The sequence below is a fragment of the Gorilla gorilla genome, chromosome X, assembly GCF_029281585.2.
Source record: "Gorilla gorilla gorilla isolate KB3781 chromosome X, NHGRI_mGorGor1-v2.1_pri, whole genome shotgun sequence".
NCBI lineage: Eukaryota > Metazoa > Chordata > Mammalia > Primates > Hominidae > Gorilla > Gorilla gorilla.
In genome coordinates this window covers 28,396,599-28,418,018 of record NC_073247.2, presented here as the reverse complement: position 1 = coordinate 28,418,018, position 21,420 = coordinate 28,396,599, and the positions used below count along the sequence as shown (strand labels likewise).

The window sequence follows — 21,420 nt, the reverse complement described above, 5'->3', positions numbered from 1 at the left end:
ATAATAAAATTAACTAGAGAAAAGGTTATTCTTCAGATAATGTGGTGAATGAATGTATTTTTCTGTTTGTTAATTGCTTCCTCCTAGAAACTCTTTTTTGGAGGAAGAATATAGTGATTAAAGTAATTTTTATGTAAATGGAGTTTCAAAATTAATCTAATTCTGAAGAATTGCTCTCAAATTTATATGAATTTAGATGGGGAAAATATCCTGGCACACAAATGTTTCCAAGAACAAAGGAGCAGACACAGTGGACTACACTGAGTAGAGATGCTCAATACTGGTGGTTTGATCCCTGACCTGGTCCTGGTTATCATTTCTCTGCAACTTGCTGATTCAGCTATGCCATAAAAACCTTAATAACCAGCTGAATCTTCTTGCAAAGGAGGCATGAAAACCAGACTTCTTTAATCTTCTGGCACAGTGAAAATAAATGACAAGATGGCCCATCCTTCCATGAATAATATTTCTGTCTTCTGGTCTTTTCTCACATATGCCAAATGACTTCCAGAGGTTTTGCCAGTCCTGCATGCATTCTGTATCTGCTCTCTGTTCTGAAAGGCTATCTGATTGTTGTCCTGAGCTTGAGATGGCTTCTAGGCTTTCAGAACTGTGAGCCAAATCCAAGAAATCTGCTGAGCTGCAGGGAAGAAGTTGGCGTTTTTCTTCCTTAGCATATAGATCTTTGGCTCTAACAACTGGAACTGTAATGGTTCTTCGGTGATCTGAGACATTATTTTCTTTTTCCTTCATTTTCCTTGTTTTGTGAGGTACAGCAGTGATAACAGGCATGGGTTAACTTAGAAGATAACAGAGAATGGGTTAACTTAGAAGAGTCTGAATACCAATCTTTCCTCAAGGCCCTGCAACAGAAATACCTCCTGTTTGGAAGGTTAAATTTCTTATACTCAGTAACACTACCACACATCCTCAGAAGTAACTTCAATATCTGTGTAATCTTTTAAGGGTGGAGAGTCCTCAAGGTCATTTTTTCCCACATCAATCACCTCACATTCCCTACTTTTTTGCTTGTTTTATCAGTAGCAGTAGCTCCTACTTTTATTCCAACACCTATCTGCTCCAGTATTGACTCATTCCAAACCCACAAGTCACCTGGGAGTGACTAAAACAATGGCAGGACCTATTTGCCTCTCTCTGATTTCTGCATTTCTGTGGTGAGGTAGACAGCGTGGGAAAACTGCCTTCTTTCATTATTTTCCTGGAGTTGGAACTTTCCTCTGCACATTGCTTCCATTGGTCTTGGCTGGGAATATCCATGCCACGACTCTAGACTGCTGGTGACAAGATTCTTTCTTAGCTTATCAAAGGCAGGACTTGGATCTTTCGTTGAGAATTGCTGACATCCAAGTAGTCCTCCCAAAAGACCTCCATCACACCACAGTATTGCCACAGGCTGCTCCTATGGATCATAAGTTGCTTCCCCACTAGACAGTGGCCTGGATATTGCTTGACCACTCCAACAACCATCATTTCATCTTGCACCTGCTGCCTGCAAAACCTTCAAAAGTGGCCATTTTGGCCAGGTGTGGTGGCATATGCCTGTAATCCCAGTGATTTGGGAGGCTGAGGTGGGACAATCACTTTGAGCCCAGGAGTTTGAGGCTACAGCGAGCTATGATCGTACCATTGCACTCCAGCCTGAACAACAGAGAGAGACCCTGTGTCTTAAAAAAAAAAAAAAAAAAAAAAAGTGGCTGTTTTGATCGTATGTGTTGTACACGTAAAATCAATGTGATTGACTTATTCTGGGGAGAACCCGCAAGCACTATCACATGTTGAACACTGGGAAGAAGTAGAAAATGGTCATTTGGGCACTGAAGACATTTGAGTCTGTTGGTCAAAGCTTACGGCTGCTCTATGGGTTGCTCTTCAGCCGAAACTGGAGGGTATCAGTCACAGGTCCTAAGGCCTTAGCATTATTTTGAGACAGAGAGGAGCTCAGCATTTAAAAGAGACATTTTCTGCCCTGAAACAATCTTTGGGCTCTTCGGTATTGAGTTAAACAGTGTCCCTTTCAAAAGAAATTCATGTCCACCTCGAGCCTCAAAATGTGACCTTATTTGGAAATTGAGTCTTTGCAGATATAATTAGTTAAGATAAGGCCATACTGGATTAGAACAGGCCATAATCCAATGATTGGTGCCCCTATAAGGAGAGGAGAGGATGCAGAGACACACAGAGAAGAAGGTCATGTGATGATGGAGGCAGAGATTGGGGTGATGCATCTACAAGTTAAGGAACTCCAACAATCTCTGGCAAGCATCAGACACCAGGAAGAGGCAAAGAAGGATTCTTCCCTAGAGCCTTCAGAAGGCACATGGCCCTGCTGTCACTTTGATTTCAGACTTCTGGCCCCTGGAACTGTGAGACAATAAATTTCTGTGTTTTAAGCCACCCAGTCTGTAGTCCTTCCTTATGGCAGCCATGGGAAACTGGTATGTCTTCTTTCACTGTCCACACTCTATTATTTGCAAATTCTTCTCTAAGTGAGAAGGGGTCTGTGTAGTGATTCTGAAGCCAGATTACCTGGGTTTGTTTGAATCTTGACACTGCCACTTATTAGCTGTGTGACCTTGAGCAACTTACCCCACTGCTCAGTGCCTCAGTTTTCCTGAGCTGTAAAGTGGGCATTAAATGAATTAATAATTTTATGGGCTTAAAACAGTGCCTAGCACATAGGAGGTGCCATTATGTGTTTATGTGAAGGAAAAGTCCATGGGGTTGAAATGACCATGTGAAAATGGGAATGGTTCCATGCAGGAGGAATTAGGACATGAGCTGGACCTTCAGGAATCGGGTGAGGCCCGTCAAAGGCTGCCCGGGTGGGAGAAACAGGGTGAGCAAAGGCTTGCTGGGGCCATGAAGGAAGGTGGCAGTAAGACTATTAGAGCAGGACTTCCCAACCTTTTCTCCATGGCTACCGACACTGAAACTTATATTTGTACACACATGGAGTCAATGAGGCTGCTTACAGCTGGGCCCCAGGGGTCACTGTGCAAGTTCCTAAGAGGGGAGGCAATACTTTGGCATATTTGTAATTCAACCCCAGCACCTGCAGGGGAGCTCAGGATTTGAGCAGTGCTTCCCCAAGTCAAATACGCATTAAAATGCAGATTCTGGGGTGGCGCCTGAGAGCCTGCATTTCTAACAAGCAGGAAATACTGAGGCTTCTGGTGTAAGGACCACACTTTGGTTTAAAATCTTTGCCACTTGAAGCGTGCTGACCAGCAGCATCAACATCCCCCGGGAGCTTGTTAGAAGCACTGCCTTCTAGGTCCTCCCTGTCCCGAACCTACCGAATCAGAATCTGCATTTTAATTCAGTCCTCAGCTGATGGAGCTGCACACTAACATTTGGGAAGCAATGGATTAGAGGTTTCTGGGTAGCCCAGTTTGCTAACAGTAGGGTCTAGCCATCTAGGTTCTCAGGCCCACCTGCACATTAGATCCTCACAAGGAGCTTTTAAAAATCCTGATGCCCAGCCAAAGCAGCTGAATTAAATCAAAATGTCTGCAATTGGGGCCTTGAGAAATCAGTATTATTTTTTAACCTCTCCAGGGGATTTTAATGTGCATCCAGGGTTGAGAACCACTGGGCTGGGGAAGAACCCCTGAGCAGGGCTAAAGAAACTGAGGCCATCCAGATGCGGCTTAGGTCCTTGATGGGGTTTGGGTCCTTTTTTGTCCCAGTGTAGCATGGCATAGCAGTTAGAGGCATGAGTGGTGGAGCAATGAGGGCTTGCCTGGGTTCAAACACTGCTTTGTGCCACTTGCCAGCTGCATGATGTCAGGTGAGGTACTTAACCGCTCTTTGCCTCTGTTTTTTTCAAACAAGGATGCTAATTGTAAGTAACTATTGCACAGGGTGTTTCTGAGGAACAAATAAGGTAAAGTGTAAGGGTGCTCATGACAGTGCTTGGCACATAGTAAGGGCTCTGAGTGTGTTTGTTCCCTCGAATACATGGCTTATTCTTCCTGATGCGAGAATCACAGAAGGTTTCTCACTCTCCTGTCACCCTGCACCATCCTCAGAGCTAGGTTCTTGGGCAGCAATCACACTTCTGATTAGGCGCTCAATAAATGTTTGAGGAATGCATGACTGAATGGTTACAATGCCCCCTTGTGTATTCAGTGGGAAGAAATAACAAAACATACAGTTGGTTCTTGATATTAGTACGGGTAGTGTGACCAACTGTTCTGATTGCCCAGGAACGAGGGGTTTCCCTGGACACGGGTGACTTTTGGTGCCAAAACTGCTGAAATACTAGGCAAACTGGGACGAGTTGGTCACCCTAAGTATGGGCATTGGCGACGTGTCCATTTCATCAAAATACTGTTTTCAAATAAGCATAAAGAGAGGCACCCGAGGCCAATTCATTTATGTGCACATAGTAATGGCAATGGCAATGGTAATTTGCTTCCTGTCCATGGTGTGTGTGTGTTTGTGTGTTTGTGTATTTGTGTGTGTGTGAGCTGCACGTACGCCAATAATAATAGCTGGAATGTCGTGACAGTGTGGGTGGCACATTATGTGTTCTGCAGTGATCACTTCACATGCTTAAGAGGGAGCATCAGATGGCCTGACTCACATCCTGGTTATGCCACTTAATAGCTTTGTGACATTGGGCATGTTTCTCCACCTCTCTGTGCTCCAGTTTCTCCATCTGTAAAATGAGAGATAATAACAGTACTCATCTTTCTGAGTTTTTAAGAGGATTGATGGGTTCATACATGTGAAGCATCAGAATGCTGGATGCCTAATAAAGATCTGATTGATGTTCGAGATGATTATTATTGCTATCATCATTAACACTACCAGTGACCTACATATCTCCTCTGCTTCTCTCCCTTTCTCCCCTCCCAGCCTCTTTCCTTTGCCATGAGCCTTCTGTGCCCTGCCTACTGTTTCTTCTCCCTGCTTTCTCCCTCTCCTACCAGAGGGGCCACCAACAGTTTCACCCTTCTTTTCAGGGTTGTTCAGGCTGAGCCCCTCACAGGGTCACCCAGTGAGGAGGTTAGGGGACGCTGAAATCCAAGCGCTTCTTCCTAAGTCAGAGCAGATACCCCCAAAAGGTGCCTTTTCCTCATTCACACAAAGACTGGGCAAGCTGTGATGGAAACTCGTGAATGGTCTACAGAAGAACAAGAGTTAGTAACTGTATTTCATGTCTTGAGTCTTTTGGATCTCCTAGCTGCCCAGGTCATGCTAACCTCAAACATTATTCATTTCCCTGAAGACCTCTGTACAGATAAAAGATGGAGGTATCATTCCAAGAAGATCAGTGAATAAGATTTGTTCTTGTTTATTAATGCCATTTTCAATATGAAATTGAAACTACCTGACCTAGGAACAGCATGCACAGCTTTTAAGAATTAAACATTTTTTCAACACCCATGATAATAATAATATGAACAGTGACTATAATGACTTCATTTTAAAAGATGATGGAAGACTATTTCAAAATATTGCATAATATGTACATAGCCAACAGCTATAGAATGCCTGTTATAGATCACCATCAAACATGAAATTGACTTTATCTTAACTTTGAATTCCAAATTTGAAAAATTTGCACTATTTTTTACTTATATCATATATAAAATATTTGATACTGGAAAATAATGATGTTTCTTTGCTGACTGTGTAGATAACTAAGGTTTTGTTCCTACCAGAACATGCTCCTCTGCCTTTCTCTGAGATGCCTGCAAGTTCAATGTAGGCCAGGTGAGCAATTCCTACTATGAAGACTGTTACGAGAAGTAAATATCTGTTGCATATTCCACTGCCTTTGTGTCGAGTACAGTCGTCCTTGTAATGAATAGGGTAAAGGAAACTTTGATTAAATAAATAAAAATTTGAAAGATAGACCCTTTGGGGCTAATAAAATGGGATCTTAGAGAAACAAGAGAATTTGCAAACTAAATCACAGACCTACTGAGTATCTTTGACGTTTTAAAATGGAGAATCATTATTCTGAATTTTGAAAGGGTGAAAAAAGTAGATTTGGCAAACGCAGGATTGAGAGATTAATCAAACCTTGCCAGATTCTGGGACAAGCCAGTTGCTTGTGAGAAACTAGAAAAGAGAGTGCTGAATGCTATTCAGCCCTGGTTTTGCTAAACATCAGGAGGGCAAGACTTTGCTAGTGTGGGAAACATGCAATTCACCCCTCCATATCTTTTGGCATGTGTGTGTCTCTTACCAAAGGAGTGAAATGTATTCCTCTACTTTTGACTTTGGGTTTGACTATGTGATCTGTGTTGTCCAATAGAATGAGGGCAGAATTGCCGATGTGTCCATTCTGAGCCTAGGCCTTAAGAGGCCTTCGGTACTTCTCCTTCATGTTCTGTGCCTCTGCCACTGTGATGAGAAGAACCCGTGCCGGCTAGTCGGCTGATCCTAAGAGGAAAACCAGGGGCACATAGAGCAGAGCCTCCACAGCCACTGTACCCTGAAGTGGAGCCACCTAGCTAGGCCCAACCTAGTTGAGCCGACCCACAGATGCAAAGCAAGCCCAGAGGAGATGGGCAGAGACCCTCATCCACCCTCAGAGACACAAATTGAATCCGTGCTTTATGTCATGTGCCACTGCGGTGTTAAGAATCTGTGCTAAGCAGCACTCATGTTAATATAGAAAATCCATACACCTATATTTCTTCTTTGATTGGTAGACCAGAGTCATGAGATAGGTGGCACTGGATGTGAACTTCAGCACATATGTGGTAAGATACACTCCTACAACCCTAAAGATGAAACAAGATGAAAATCAAAAGCCAGTCACTATTAAAATTAAGGTATTAATGTTTGGAGAATAAGCAAGAGTGCTAAGTAATATAGGTTTCTGGGGGAGCAGCAAGGTGTTTTTTCAGTCTTATTCTATTCACTATTTCTCATCCATGATTTGGATGAAAGTATAGAAACCACATATCAGATATGCAGGAGACTGGAAAAATAGCAAATGCTTTTCATGTAAAGGACGGATATAAAAATATCACTACCCTTGAAGCAATAGGTGAAATATAACCAGATGAAATTAACATAGATAAATGTAAATCTTGTGCAAGGGTCCAAATAAAACCCTACTTAAACATATATAAATTAATATATTATATATTAAGTTATTTATTATATAATGATATAATTAAAATAGCAATACATTAACTAATATATAACATGTAATATAGTATTATAACATGTAATATATGATAGCATTATAACATGTAATATATAATAGTATATTCTATTTTATTTTATTTCATTTATTTAATTAAATTAATTAATTAATTAAGTTTTTGAGACATGGTCTTGCTTGTTGCCCAGGCTGGAGCACAGTAGCATAATCATGGCTCACTACAGTCTCAACCTCCTGAGCTCAAGCGATCCTCCTGCCTCAGCCTCCCCAGTAGCTGGGACTACAGGTGTGGACCACCACATTCGGCTAATTTGTGTATTTTTTTTGTGGAAACAGGGTTTGGCCATGTTGCCTAGGCTGGTCTCGAACTCCTGGCATCAAGCAATCTGTCTGCCTCAGCCTCCCAAGGTGCTGGGATTACAGGCATGAGCCACCATGCCCAGCCTATTCTATGTAATTTTATAATGAATAATATAAGAGTATATGATATAATACTATCTATATCTTATAATTTTGCATTTCCTTTAGACCCAGAAATTCCACTTCTAGGAATTTACCCTAAAGAAAAATTGTATGTATAGGTGAGCGGGGAGGAGGGGTAAAGAGAGAGCATAGAAGTAAAGTCAGCCCAGAACTAATAATAATATTAAAAATTGAAAAGCAGTCTAAATATATGTCAATGGGCATTGGTAACTAAATTACGGTAAACGTAAACAAAAGAAAACCAGACAATCCTTAAAAGTTGTGCTGTTCCTACAGTGTTTTTCAAACTGGGATCTGAAAACATCATGGATTAGAATCTTCTAGGGTGCTAGTTAAATATACAGGTTCTTAGGCCCTCTCCAAAATACTGAATCAGAGTCTGTGGGAGAGGGCCAAGGGAAATACATTTTAAACAAGCATTTGCAGATAATTCTGATACACATGGAAAATTTGAGAATTACTGTAATAAAGAACATTTAATGGCATAGGAAAATGGTCATGACATAATAAGTGACGAGCAAGTTCCAAGACAGGATGATCCTTTTTATGTAAAAATACATATTTGTGTAGAAGAAGTTATGGAAGGAAAAAGGCCAGAATGAAAACCATGGTTAATATAATGCTATATGACATTAATGAAAAGATGGCATCCAGGAGAAAAGGGATGTTCCCACTTTATTCTGTATTTCTCATATCATACTTTTATTATTCTACTGAGGAGGCAAAATCTATTTAGATTCAAACAGTATTGGATATAAGGACAATGGAGAGGAGGAGTCAAAGAAGGATTCAAAATTTGGAAAAATGGTGATGCATTCATTGAGCAAGGAAGTGAGAAAGAGAATCTGGTTTAGGGAAGAAAGATGAGTTGGCTTTGAACATGGCAAGTTTGAGGTACTGGTAGTACATCCAGCATGAAACAACCAAAAGGCAGTTCGGATTCTGGGTCTAGAATTCAAGAAATTGAGTGGGGCTAGAGATGAGATTTAAAGACAATAGAAGTTGAGGAGTAGGTTAAATCCAGGAGAAAGACAGAAAGGAGACGAAAGAGAAGGTGGCCAAGATCAGCTCTCTTTGATTAGTGGAAATGAATCAGAGAAAAGCCAGAAAAGGAAAAAAGGAGAGTACAGTCAGAAATATAGAGGAAGAACCAGTAAGATCCAGTGCCACCAACCATTCCCCTTAAAGAATTTTCAGGAGGAGAAAAAGGTCAAAGAGGATGAAGACCAAGAATTAGCTGCTAGATTGGACAAATAGGACAGTAGGGACCTTGAACAGAGTTGATTTTGAGAAATGGTGGCATCTGTAGCCAGGTAGCAAGGAGTTAAGGAACAATCAAATAATGAGGAAGACCAAACAGCCAGTGCAGCCATTGCTGCATTTTGAGGTTGCTTAGTGACCTCTCTCACTGCAAAGAAGTTACTCCATGGTTTTCATGCTCCTTTCAAGATGGAGCTGGGACAATTTTCTCCCAGCATTCTTTCCCCAGAGAAACTAAATTGGAATTTCAGTTGTTCCCCCTTTCATGGAACTTTGAATCACCCTATGCAGTATAATTTTTTGAGAGATAATTTCTGTTTCCCCTCCCTGCATTTTTGTTCTTTCCCCACTCTGCGTTCTTGCCATGGCAAAGGTTTGAGGTTGAACAAAGAGCAGAAGCTTCCTACAAAGCATTTCCCTTCTGGGCTTTGTTTCCCAAATCCTCAGCCTCTCCAGAGAACTGTTACAGTGTCCTAGAGAGTGTAAGGCAAGAGAGAGAATACTTTTTAGGCAATCAAGAAGGATTTCCCTAGGACTAAAGAGAACTTTACTTGGCTGGGGACAAGAGAGACAAATTTGAGAGCTTGGAGAGCCACAGGTATCTACATTCTTCATCCTGACAGTTACAGGAGAGGAGGAAGATTTCCGACAACTGAGCTGAGAGTGGGAGGCTGGACCAAGGCTTAGGCTCCTGGCTGGCCAAGGCTTCTCCAGCTCCCACCATGGCCAAGAACTTGCAGAATCTGAGGAGCTAAAGGAACCCTGTGGCCTGGCTCTGTTCCATCTCAGTGATAGCTTTGGATTTGCCTGAGATCATGAGGGTCACTCTGATGTCTTAGCATGCCTTGAGACACAGAACCTTAGCACATTCTGAAGAGTGAAGGAAAGGGCCCAAGAATGTCTGAGGTTGAATTTCCCACCAGCTTAGCAGGATGGGGCTGGTTGCTTTATTAAAAATAACGACATGCAGTGTTTTTTGCTCACCTGAGTTTGTGGATTGAGATTTATGTCTGCTGCAACAGAGGAAGTCAAGTTTATATTCTCAAGCAAGATGAGTGCTTTCTTCATCTGGGAAGAAAACCAATGGGGTAGAATGGGTGTCTCTAGATGATGTGACAACTGGCATGTAGCTAGTAGTCAGTTTGGTAGGACGGGTAGAGGATGGTAAAAGACAGTGACCTCATTTTCTGAGAAAATGGATTCTAGCTCATCTCTGCTGCTTAAGCTTCCCACATCTTTGGCCAAGGTATTTAATCTCCCTAGGCCTCAGCTTCCTCATATGTAAAGGGAAAGTGTTGGATTAAGTGAGTGCTAAGGCTCCTCCCACATCATGAGACCTTTGGCTTTGTTCTCTTCTTTCTCATGGTAAATTGAGTTTCTTATCTCTAAGAAATGAGGTGTATTAAGCAGCCCCATTGCGGCTGAGCTACAGTCAACCCAGCCTAGCACATGCCAGAAAACAGCAAGCCGGGACAGTTAGCATCACTGGGGAGGCTACATGTATGCATTTTAATCTGCACAGATCCAGGATTTCAGATACAGTGCATCAGTCCATGCAGATTTAATGAGGGCGGGGTCAGAGGGTGATGAAACCACCAAATTTGCTCTTTAAGGCTGGGCCATCTAGTGAAAATGGGTTTGCATACTAGTCTCGGAGGGCTAATTTATCACTCTGGAGAGCAATTTCTCATTAACACAATGTCAATACTGCTGGGGATTGGCTAGACCACCTTTGGAAGAGGTTAAATTACCTTTTAATCAGCGTATGGAAGAATAAAGCTTCTGTTCCATCGTGGCATAACAGCCTTGCTAATTTGACATCTTATAAAAGCCAAGGCAATTCTAACTACACCTGTGTGGTGTGACCAGAATTGTTTCCAGAGAGGCAGAAGACGGGAAAGAAGGGTTTCTGCGGCTGTTATCCAAACTGGCATAATTGATGTGGGTGCAGTGGGTTATAGCTAATGGTCTGTTTAATTATGGAGGCAGGGACACAAGGCCTCAAGGATGATAAGGCCCTAATCAGATGATGTACCACTTTCTCAGTTCTGAGTTTGCTGAGTGACTGGATAGAGAGTCAGTACAACAGCAAGGTGCTCTAAAGTTTATGTTTCTCCTGGCAACAGTGACACACAGGCCCCAGGTGAAAATGCTTTAAAATCCACTGCTCTGGAAATCAATTCCTCATTTAAACCAGAATGACTTACATTGATATATGTCCAAAATTCATTAGCTGCTTTGAAAGTATAGGACTTTCCATTTTGTCTCATTCCCCAGAGCAATGAAACAACAAACAAACAAACGGCCATTTATCCACTAGCTTGAAAAATAATGACAATAACTGTTGCAGAGCTGCATATCATCACACCATATCCATTCTCAACTTTTGGCAATAGAACTTTCAGATTTTAGCCAGACACATGGCTATCTAGCTAGAGACTACATTTCCCAGCCTCCACAGCAGCAATGTGGGGCCATGTGACTAGGTTTTAACCAATAAGAAAGGAGCAGAGTGACATATATAATATCTGGATCATGCTCTGAAAGGAAACTGCTCATCCTCCATTTATTCTTTTCTCATCTTGTGGGTAAGAATGAGGTTGTGGTAAGTGGTGATTCAGTTTCATTCTTGAAGATAAGGAAGACACCCTATGGGAGGATGGGGTAATAAGAGAAAAGAAACCTGGGTCCTTTGTTGACCTTGAGGAGTAAGGTCATTCTACGTTCATCAACTGCCTGCAAGCTTGGGCTTTCACTTGACCAGATCTTCTATCCTGTTGAAGCCACTGTTATTTTGGTCTCTGTTAAAATGAATACAGTGATTTACATCAGTAAAGCACTTTCCAATTTGAAAAACATGTTCTTTTATATGTTTTATGTCTTAGCTGCTCAAAACAACCAGGTGAAGTAGACAGGGAGAGAAGCCGTTAGAGATTCTATTTGACAGGAGGAAATGGAGGCTCAGAGAGGACGTGGGTTTTGTCCTCAGTCACACCTACACATATACGGAGCCACATCTTGCAACTGGATCTTGTGACTCTGAATCTAGCGTTCCTTTTACTATCATATTGCCCGTCCTTCCTTGGAAACCTCCAGCGATAGTCGTGCATGAGAGGGCACTCTCCATTCATTGAAATGCTTAGCTCTTGCTGTTTTGATTACTTAAGTGTCCCAGCCTCATCTAGCTGCTCTCCCCTCCCTTCCACCTCCTCCAGACCATCCCCAAAACAACAGTAAAGAAAAGCTCCATAAGGAAGGTTTTAAAAAAATGGTTGATGGCATTGCTTAAAATGAGAACAGTCTGGGGTCAGTGGTGGTTGGAGGAGTGCAGGGGGAGGAGTATTTTATCAATGACATTGTTTAGAATTGCCAGAACATTGGGGTAATAAAAAGCAGAGCAACTTTCAGTCAGTTTTATTATTGTTTTTAAATTCTGTACAGGCGATAAACCCCTTATTGCCTGCACCCCCCTTTTGCCTGCACACTGGATGGCCCACTTCCATTACCGCCCCCTTTAGAATACCACAAAATAATAGTTATGAAGAAAAGAAAATAATAAAGTGTAAAACCCAGTTAACTTCTGCCTTGCTCTCTGATATGTATACACATCCAGGAAATGGCTGGCATGTTTGTGCCAATCGCTGCCTGTTCCATTTAGAAGAGCTTCTGTAAAGAAGAGGAAAGCTTGTTTGTTTCCTTGGGTTTGTCCTGCCCTCTTATCTCCATAGTTACAAGAGTTGGTTCTGTGTAATTTTTTGTAGCTGGCACCTTGCCCAACTCAAATTGATTATAAAGGTTGGGAAGGACAGTTGAGATCTGCGGCTTGATTCCTGGATAAGTTGGTTGTTTAGAAAGATAGCATTGACAGCCGAGATAGCCTGCAGATGGAAAGGCAAATCTGGAGATTCCGTTTTTCATTATGGAGCCGATGAATGACTCACTAGTTTGGGCTCTTCCTTGGAGGAACACAGAAAGATAAGTGCCTGGGAGACATCAGCCAAAAGGTTCTTTCCTCAAAGGCTTTATAGTAGGGTTGCCAGGTTGAATACAGGACACAAGTTAAATTTGCATTTCAGGTAAATGACAAATACTTTTTTTAGGATAAGCATGTCCCCAAATAGTGTATGGGATATACTCATACTGAAAACACAGATGCTCAGTTATATTTGCATTTCACATAAACAAGGAATAATTTTTTTGGCATAAGTATGTCCCATGAAATATTTGGGTCATACTTAAACATTATTTACTGTTTATCTGAAATGCAAATTTTAACAGGGAATCCTGTATTTTTATTTGCTAAATCTGGCAGCCTTACTTACAGAAATCTAGCAAGGTCTTTAAAAAATGGTTTCTTTCAATTCAGGAACAGCCAATCTTGTTTTTCTCTTAAAGGATTCTGTAAGCTGTTGGATTTTATTTATTGGTTTGTGGGAGTACACAAGGGAGAGGATTAAGGAAAGAGATTGGACCAGAAGACAGGAGACTGAAGTCTAGAACTGCTCTGCCAGTAACTGGCTGCATAAACCTGGACAAGGCCCTTCACCTGTCTAAGCCTTATCTTTCTAAAAGGAAGGGATTAAATGGTCTCTCGAAGGACTCTATAGTCCTATGTCCTTCCCATGCTACTGATATCTTGATGGAATTCATTTTCCCTTGAGTTGATATAAGTCGGTGCTATCTGATAGAAATAAAATGCAAGCCACATATTGTAATTTTAGATTTTCCAGTAGACACTTTATAAAAGTAAAAAGAAATAGGTGAAATTAATTTTAATAATACATTTTATTCAACCAATTATACTAAAATAGTATCATTTCAATATACAATCAATATAAAAATTATTAATGAGATAGTTTACATTCCTCTTTTGTACTAAGTCTTCAAAGCCTGGTGTTTATCCTTATAGTATATTTCAATTTGACTAGACACATTTAAAGTATCAATTGCCACATATGGCTCAGTGTCTACCATATTGGACAGCACAGGTATAGGCTAAATAAATAGATAAACAGGCTAGGCGGGGTGGCTCACACCTGTAATCCCAACACTTTTGGAGGCCGAGGTGGGCAGATCATGAGATCAGGAGTTCGAGACCAGCCTGACCAACATGGTGAAACCCCGTCTCTACTAAAAAAAATACAAAAATACAAAAAATACAAAAATTAGCTGGGCATGGTGGTGCGTGCCAGTAGTTCCAGCTACTCGGGAGGCTGAGGCAAGAGAATCACTTGAACCTGGGAGGTGGAGGTTGTAGTGAGCTGAGATCACGCCACTGCACTCCAGCCTGGGTGACAGAGCAAGACTCTGTCTCAAAAATAAATAAAATAAATAAATAGAAACCCTCTCAGAATAGGTATGTAACTTTAAAAAGTCCTTGGCCGGGCGCGGTGGCTCACGCCTGTAATCCCAGCACTTTGGGAGGCCGAGACGGGCGGATCATGAGGTCAGGAGATTGAGACCATCCTGGCCAACATGGTGAAACCTTTCTCCACTAAAAATGCAAAAAAAAAAAAAATAGCCAGGTGTGGTGGTGGGTGCCTGTAGTCCCAGCTACTTGGGAGGCTGAGGCAGGAGAATGGCATGAACCCGGGAGGCAGAGCTTGCAGTGAGCCAAGATTGTGCCACTCCACTCCAGCCTGGGGGACAGAGCGAGACTCTGTCTCAAAAAAAAAAAAAAAAAAAAAAAAGAATAAAATAAATAAGCAGATAAATAGATAAAGAAACTTTAAAGAATTAGGCAAATTTAAGAATGAGAGATCTATAAAGGGTTATGGAGAGAACTTAGGCTATCATGGAACATATTCATAGGCTTTTAACAAGTAATATACAGTTGATCCTTACTATTCACAGATTCTTTAGTTGTGAATTTGCCTACTTGCTAAAATTTATCTGGAACCCCAAAATCAATACCGTTAGTGAGCATGCACATGCACAGAGCAGTTAAAAAGTTGAATTGCCCAATGTGCACATTCTCAGCTGAGGTCAAACGAGATGACACTCTGTCTTCTTGTTTCAGCTCTCAAACTGTAAACAAGTGTCCTTCTCACAGTCTATTTAGTGCCACATTTTTTGCATTTTTATGGGCTCTTTTGTTGATGATTCACTGTTTAAAATGGCCCCCCACGCCTAGTGCTAAAGTGTTATCTAGTGTCTGAAGTGCTGTCTAGTATCCCTAAGCCAAGAAGGCTGTGATATACCTTATGGTGGAAACACGTGCGTTAGATAAGCTTTGTCCAGACAGGAGTGATAGCTGTTAGCTATGAATTTAATGCTAATGAGTCAACAATATATGTTAAAGAAGGTGTCTTTAAACAGAAACACACATAAAACAAGGTTATTTACTGATCCAAAAATGTTGTGACCAGAGGCTCACAACTAGGGGTAATAATTCAATATTCACCAAGTCAGTGTTCTTGGTGACTTTATAGAACATAACTAAAGCAAATAATGAGAATAGTATATACTTTTTTAAATAATAGTTTTAGATCCACAGCAAAATTGAGTGGTTTCCCCTCTTATTAACACCTTACATTAGTATGGAACAGTTATTACAGTTAATGAACAAATATCCATCCATTGTTATTATTAACTAAAGTCCATAGCTTATTCAGATTTCCTTAGTTTGTACTTAACGCCCTTTTTTTCTGAATATGAGGATGCCACATCATATTTAGTTGTAATGTCTTCTTAGCCTCTTCTTTGCCATGACAGTTTCTCAGGCTTTCCTTGTTTCTGATGATCTTGATAGCTTTAAGGAGTCCTGGTCAAGTCTATTGTAGGATGTCCCCCCACTGGAATTTGTCTGTTTTTTTCACGGCTAGATTGGGGTTATGGGTTTCCAGGAGAAAGATCACAGAGGTAACGTGCCATTTTTGATCATATTATATCAAGGATGCATACCATCAAGATGATTTATGACTGTTGATATTGGCCTTGGTCACTTGGCTGAGGTAGTGTTTGTCAGGTTTCTCCACTGTAAAGTGACTCTTCCGTCCCCTCCTTTCCATACTGTGCTCTTTGGAAAGAAGTCACTCTGTGAAGCCCACACTTAAGGAGTGGGGAGTTACGCTTCACCTCTTTTAGGGCAGAAACTACATGATTTATTTGAAATTCTTCTGCATAGAAGACTGGCCTCTCATTCCCCATTTGTTGATATACTCAATCATTTATTTATGTCAGTATGGACTAAGGATATTTATTTTGTACTTTTGGTTATAATCTAATACTACCTTATATATTTTGCTTTTCAAGGGCACCTTTGTGCCTTACAGACTTTTGTAAATTCAAAACAAATTAAACAGAATGTATTTAGAGTCACTCTCCAAAGTTGGATTATTAAGTCAAAGAGTGTTTAAAATTTTTGATGTACATTAATACATTTCTTAAACGGGTGTGCTGCTAATTCAATGTAGGCCTGGTGTCAAAAGAGAAGCCCCCAAGCTCTCCCCATTCCCCAATCCCATGAGGCTCCCTTTTAGTATTCTTTGGAGAAACAGAAAGGACCCAAATCTGACCCAGTGAAGCAATTGTTTGGTTTTCTGATTATATTCTGACATGAATCCAGATATACCACAGACAAATCTGGGCCCCAAAGACTTGTAATCATACTAGTTGACATTTATTGAGGGCCTCCTATGTGCCAGGCACTTTTCCAGCAGCTTTATCTGTATTAAATAAGTTAATTCTCACAATGCTAAGAGGGATATCTGGTGGTCTCCATTTTATGGATGGAGATCCTGAGGCACAGAAAAGTTAACTAAATTGACTAAGGTCACTTGGCTTGTACATGGTAGGGACAGAATCTGAACTCAGGCAGTCTAATGCAGGAAGCTACTCTCTTGGCACCCCCACTGTGACTACACAATATGAAAACTCTTATGAACCAGTGCCCTCATTCTTGTTTACTATTACTCTTTCCCAATACCAGCATTTTAAAGGTTGCTCCTTTGTCATATTCTCATCTTTTTTTTTCAAGTTTCCATTATCGAAAAGCTTGTCTTGTTTAAATGGGTCAGAGGACACTATGAATAAAGGTCACTTTCTTTATTGACAAGCTTTCCCAAAGAGAAATTTGCATTTCTGTTGATAAAAACCGTATCACAGATACAGGTGATGGTCCAATGTTTTAGCAAATAAGGAAGCGAAGGGTGCCAAGCTGAGCTCAGCGGAACTGAAACTAGGGCTTCCCTTGCTCCGTGAGGACCAGTCTTTCCTCACCACCCCAGGGATTCCTGAAAACAATCTTGAAAAGGGCACATGACCTCAGGAAGTATTTTCTTTTTTATAAAAAAAGGTCAATTCCTTATCTTTCTGTATATAATGTCTAGGAATTGTCCTTCCTGTACAAGTAAGGGGGCTCTGGTTGTCTTCAATAGCTGGAACAAGCAAAAGAGATGGTTAAAAAAAAAATAGCTGGCCCTGCACAGTGGCTCATGCCTGTAATCCTGGCATTTTGGGAGGCCAAGGCAGGAGGATTGCTTGAGCAGAGGGGTTCCAGACCAGCCTGAACAACACAGCGAGACCATATCTCTACAAAATATTTTTAAAAATTAGCCGGGTATGGTGGTGCACACTTGTAGTCCCAGCTACTAGGAAGGCTGAGGCAGGAGGATTGCCTGGGCCCAGGAGTTTGAGGCTGCAGTGAGCTGGGATCATAACACTGCCCTCCAGCCTGGGAGACAAAGTGAGATCTTGTCTCTAAAAATATATATATATAGCCTTTAAAAATGTTACAGTCCCCTCCTCCATCCCTGTTATAACTGCATTAGTTATGGTAACACTAGAATCTCAGTGGATTAATCCACTAGTTGTTGATTTCTCACTAATGTCAAGTCCAATGCCAGGGCTCTTGCTCAGAAGGTCAACTTCCACTGCCTCCCTCAGAGCCCCAAACTTCTTTCAGCTTGCTTAATGGCCTCAGAGTCAGTGGATGGGGAAAGAGACTCTACAGAAGGCACACTTGCTGCTTAGACACCTTAGCCTGGAAAAGCAAAGTGTATTTCTACTCACATTCCACTGGTAACAGGCAGTCTTCTAATGGGGACCCCTGAAGTGTGAGAAATGGACTCCCTGGCTGGGCAGCTGCTTTTCAGCCACAGCTCTACATCATGGAGGTGAAGGCCAATCCTGGTGGCTAGCTAGTCATCTCTGCCATGAGGACCTGAGCTGGAACAAGTTTCAATTTCTCAAGAGGCTAATGAGACAGCAAAGGGGTGGAGGGCACTCTGTGGAAGGGTGGGCACTGACCCCATGCTCTCTGCTGATGTGCATCACATGTCCACAGACTGTCACTTGCTAGTGACATGAGAGAAGAGTTATCTTTCCATGCACCAGGCATGGAGATCCTGGGGAAAATCAGGATCCTGGATGACTTGACCATGAAGTGAGCACAAAATAAGAAAAGAAAAATTAATATAGCATGTAGAGCAGATAAATGGGAGAAGTGGGGAGGTGGGATGGTTTATTCACAGGCACTGTTTTGATTAAGCAACAGAAAAACTGTCTGATATTTTGATAAAAACAGAATAAACCCCCAAACTAGACGCTGTCTAGCCACATTGCTTTAAGCAGGACACTTGACCACTCTGAGGCTTAGTTTATGCAAAAATTGTATGTTGACCCAATTGTTTCAAAAGTGTATTTGGTGATCCTAGGACTTATGAACTATCTAATGGTAATGAGCACTTTCAGAGCCATGAAAAAAGCCTCCTGTTATATATCTTGACCTGGCTGGTAGTTACACAGATGTGTTTACTTTGTAAAAATTCAATGAACCATATGCTCATGATTTGTGCACTTGTCTTTATGTATGTTATTCTTCAATTTCAAAAGTATATGAAGGAAAAAGGAAGCCTGTCACTATTTCCAACCCTTTTCAAACATGGAGCCCAATATACTTTTCAAGATCCAATTCAGGCCACAAAACATGCGTGGTATTTAGTCTTCCTTTGCTAGGCATGTCCCCAAGACTTCCATCCCCTCTACTTGTTGCCCCTGAAATAGGGTGAAGGCAACTGCCTGCTTCAGATATGCTCAGATTTTTCTAGAATCTCTGATTCCCATAGCAAGCCAACAGAAGAAGGAAGCAGGGCCAAATATGACCATAATCTTTAAGGCCACTGATGTTTTCTGTAACTCTTGGCAGAATCCTCAGCAGATCTCTTTTGGTGCTGGGCATCTCACACCTCTTACCACCAGCCACACCTGTAGGCCCCTCTGAATGGTCTCTGCCTTCAGGTAGCTCCTTACTGAGAGTTCATGCTGCTGCTACCATGTGACCTCATCTGCAGGCCAACTAGATTGGGCAGAGATGAACACATGACCCAAGGGAAGCAGATCTACAGGTGATCAGAAGCCAAGAGGTGGACTGCAGTGAAAGTTTCACAGAAATAGAGATGACCAAGGTTGATTGGAACAACCCAATCATCCTGGGGATGTGGTAAAGATACAGTCAGGCAGGTGGGTAAGGGCAGAAGAGGAAAGATGTCTGAGAGCAGGCAGGCAGCAAAGCCTTTGAGGAGGAAGAGGCATGAGTGGCTGTGACCATGAATGAGCTTTGAATCCACAGAAACAGAAAGATTAGCAGGCTAGAAGGTGAAGCAGCTACTTGGCAGGAGCAGGCACAGAAGTCTCTAGGATGAGGGCACTGAGTCACAGCAATGGCGAGCCCACAGGCAGCAGCCATGAAGCCACATGCTGCCAATGAAGAGGCTCCGCAACTCCAGTCCAGTTCCCATGAGGCCACCTGTACTGCCATTCCTCCTTTTCCTTTTAGGCATAAGCACAAGATCAAGATTCCTAACACTTTTATTTAACTTCTCCTTTCCCCTATCCATCAAAAAGGGTTAATAATAATGCCCACTTAATGTTTTGTGGAGATTAAATAAGCCAATACATGTAAGGCACTTAGTGCCTTCCATATATTAAGTGCTCAAAAACAATTGCTGTATTGAGGGTGAAGAAGATGATGATTTTCACACGTGTTCTTAAACCCACAAGAACCAAGGCAACCAGAGTCTCTGTTACTTTGAAATAAAAGAAAATAAAATTTTAACTGGTATTTTAAACTCTAAGATACGTGGCTCAAAGCTATTCTTGCTTTACCTCCACTCATAGCTTCCAAACACAGCCCAGCTTCCTCACTTGGGGCAATCCCCTAAAATGGTCGATTGTTTAGTTTCTTGGATCTTGGTGGCTTCACCATCATATGGATGTTTTAGGTGTTAGAGCACTTGTGGCAAGCTGGAATCATAGGGATGAGGAGAAGGGAGACACACTAGGTATACGGATGTGCACTTAGTATGAAAAAATGACTTCTAAAGTGAACAATAGACTGGCAAATGTGTGCTGCATTGACACAGTATTCTAATATGTATCTTCCTCAACTGAAACCCTGACATCGTGAAGCCTGTCAAAATGCTAAGCTGCCAGGACCTCCAGAAAAAGATAATTGTCTTAGACAGGATTCTTACAGAAGCCGACCTGGACACAAGGGCTCAAGCGCATGTAGCTGATTTGAGAGCTGGTCCAACGAAACACTGTAGAGGAGTAGGAACATGAAACAAGGAAGGGAAGGCAGCAAATAAATGGCATGGTATCAAGCCAATGATTGCTGTGGCCAACTGGCGTTAATTTCCCAGTACTTCTGGCCTGCCACATGGGAGGGTAACACAGACCTCTGGGACCAGAAAAGGCAAGGAAATGCAGGTTCTGACAAGTGGAAGTCAGGCTGGAATGCATCACAGTGGTAGGGGTTGGGGGATACAGGCAGAACACTGACAGTGTCTGATAGGATAGCCCAGGCCTCCTTTGAAGTTGTGGCTAGGTTTGGATTTCTAGGGATCAGGTGTTGTCTTACAAGCCATACTGACAAGCAGCCATTCTTCATTTTCCAAATCACTTGGGTTGAGATAAATGTGATGGTTCTCCTAAAGTGGTAATTGTGTTTTCCTGGAAATCAACTCAGGTTTGTTTATATGCCACTTGTATGTTGCAGCACATAGCACATGCAGATCTTGAACATCTTGAAAAAGCAGTACAGGGACCCAGAACAAGTCTGTTCACAGACCTGCCCAGAGGATACCAAATGGTATGTTATTTCCTCCTCTCAACTGCATGTCACCAACAAAGGAACCCTACATGCTGGAAGTGGGGCTTTTCGGAGATCTCGCAGCAGGCTACAGACGTGAGATTTATGCCAGTAAAAAGGTCTGGCATCCTTTCTGCAATGTGTTAGTGGCACGGATGAATACTCAGGATGGAGGAGGTTGCTATTTTAATTTACACGCTATTGCTACCCATTTTGGCTGGCTTACCCAGAATGCCCCAGATACCTATTTGAATGGGAAGTGTTCCATATTTGTAAGACAGACCATCTTGTGGAAATTGGTGTTTTGTCACTCTCCTGAACAGTGTGAAGTTAGGAAAATGGCTTGTGTGTCTTGTTTGTGTTACAGAATTCTAGCATTTTTTCTCCCTGTTTTTCTTTCTTATCAGCAGTTTTTTTCAAAGGAGTTGAGAAA

General features: G+C 41.7%; 1 pseudogene; it reads right to left on the bottom strand.

Annotated features, from left to right (window-relative positions):
* Positions 1-340: 340 nt before the first annotated feature.
* Positions 341-19,655, bottom strand: LOC101152789 (protein Mdm4-like; annotated as a pseudogene).
* Between the last annotated feature and the right edge of the window lie 1,765 nt (positions 19,656-21,420).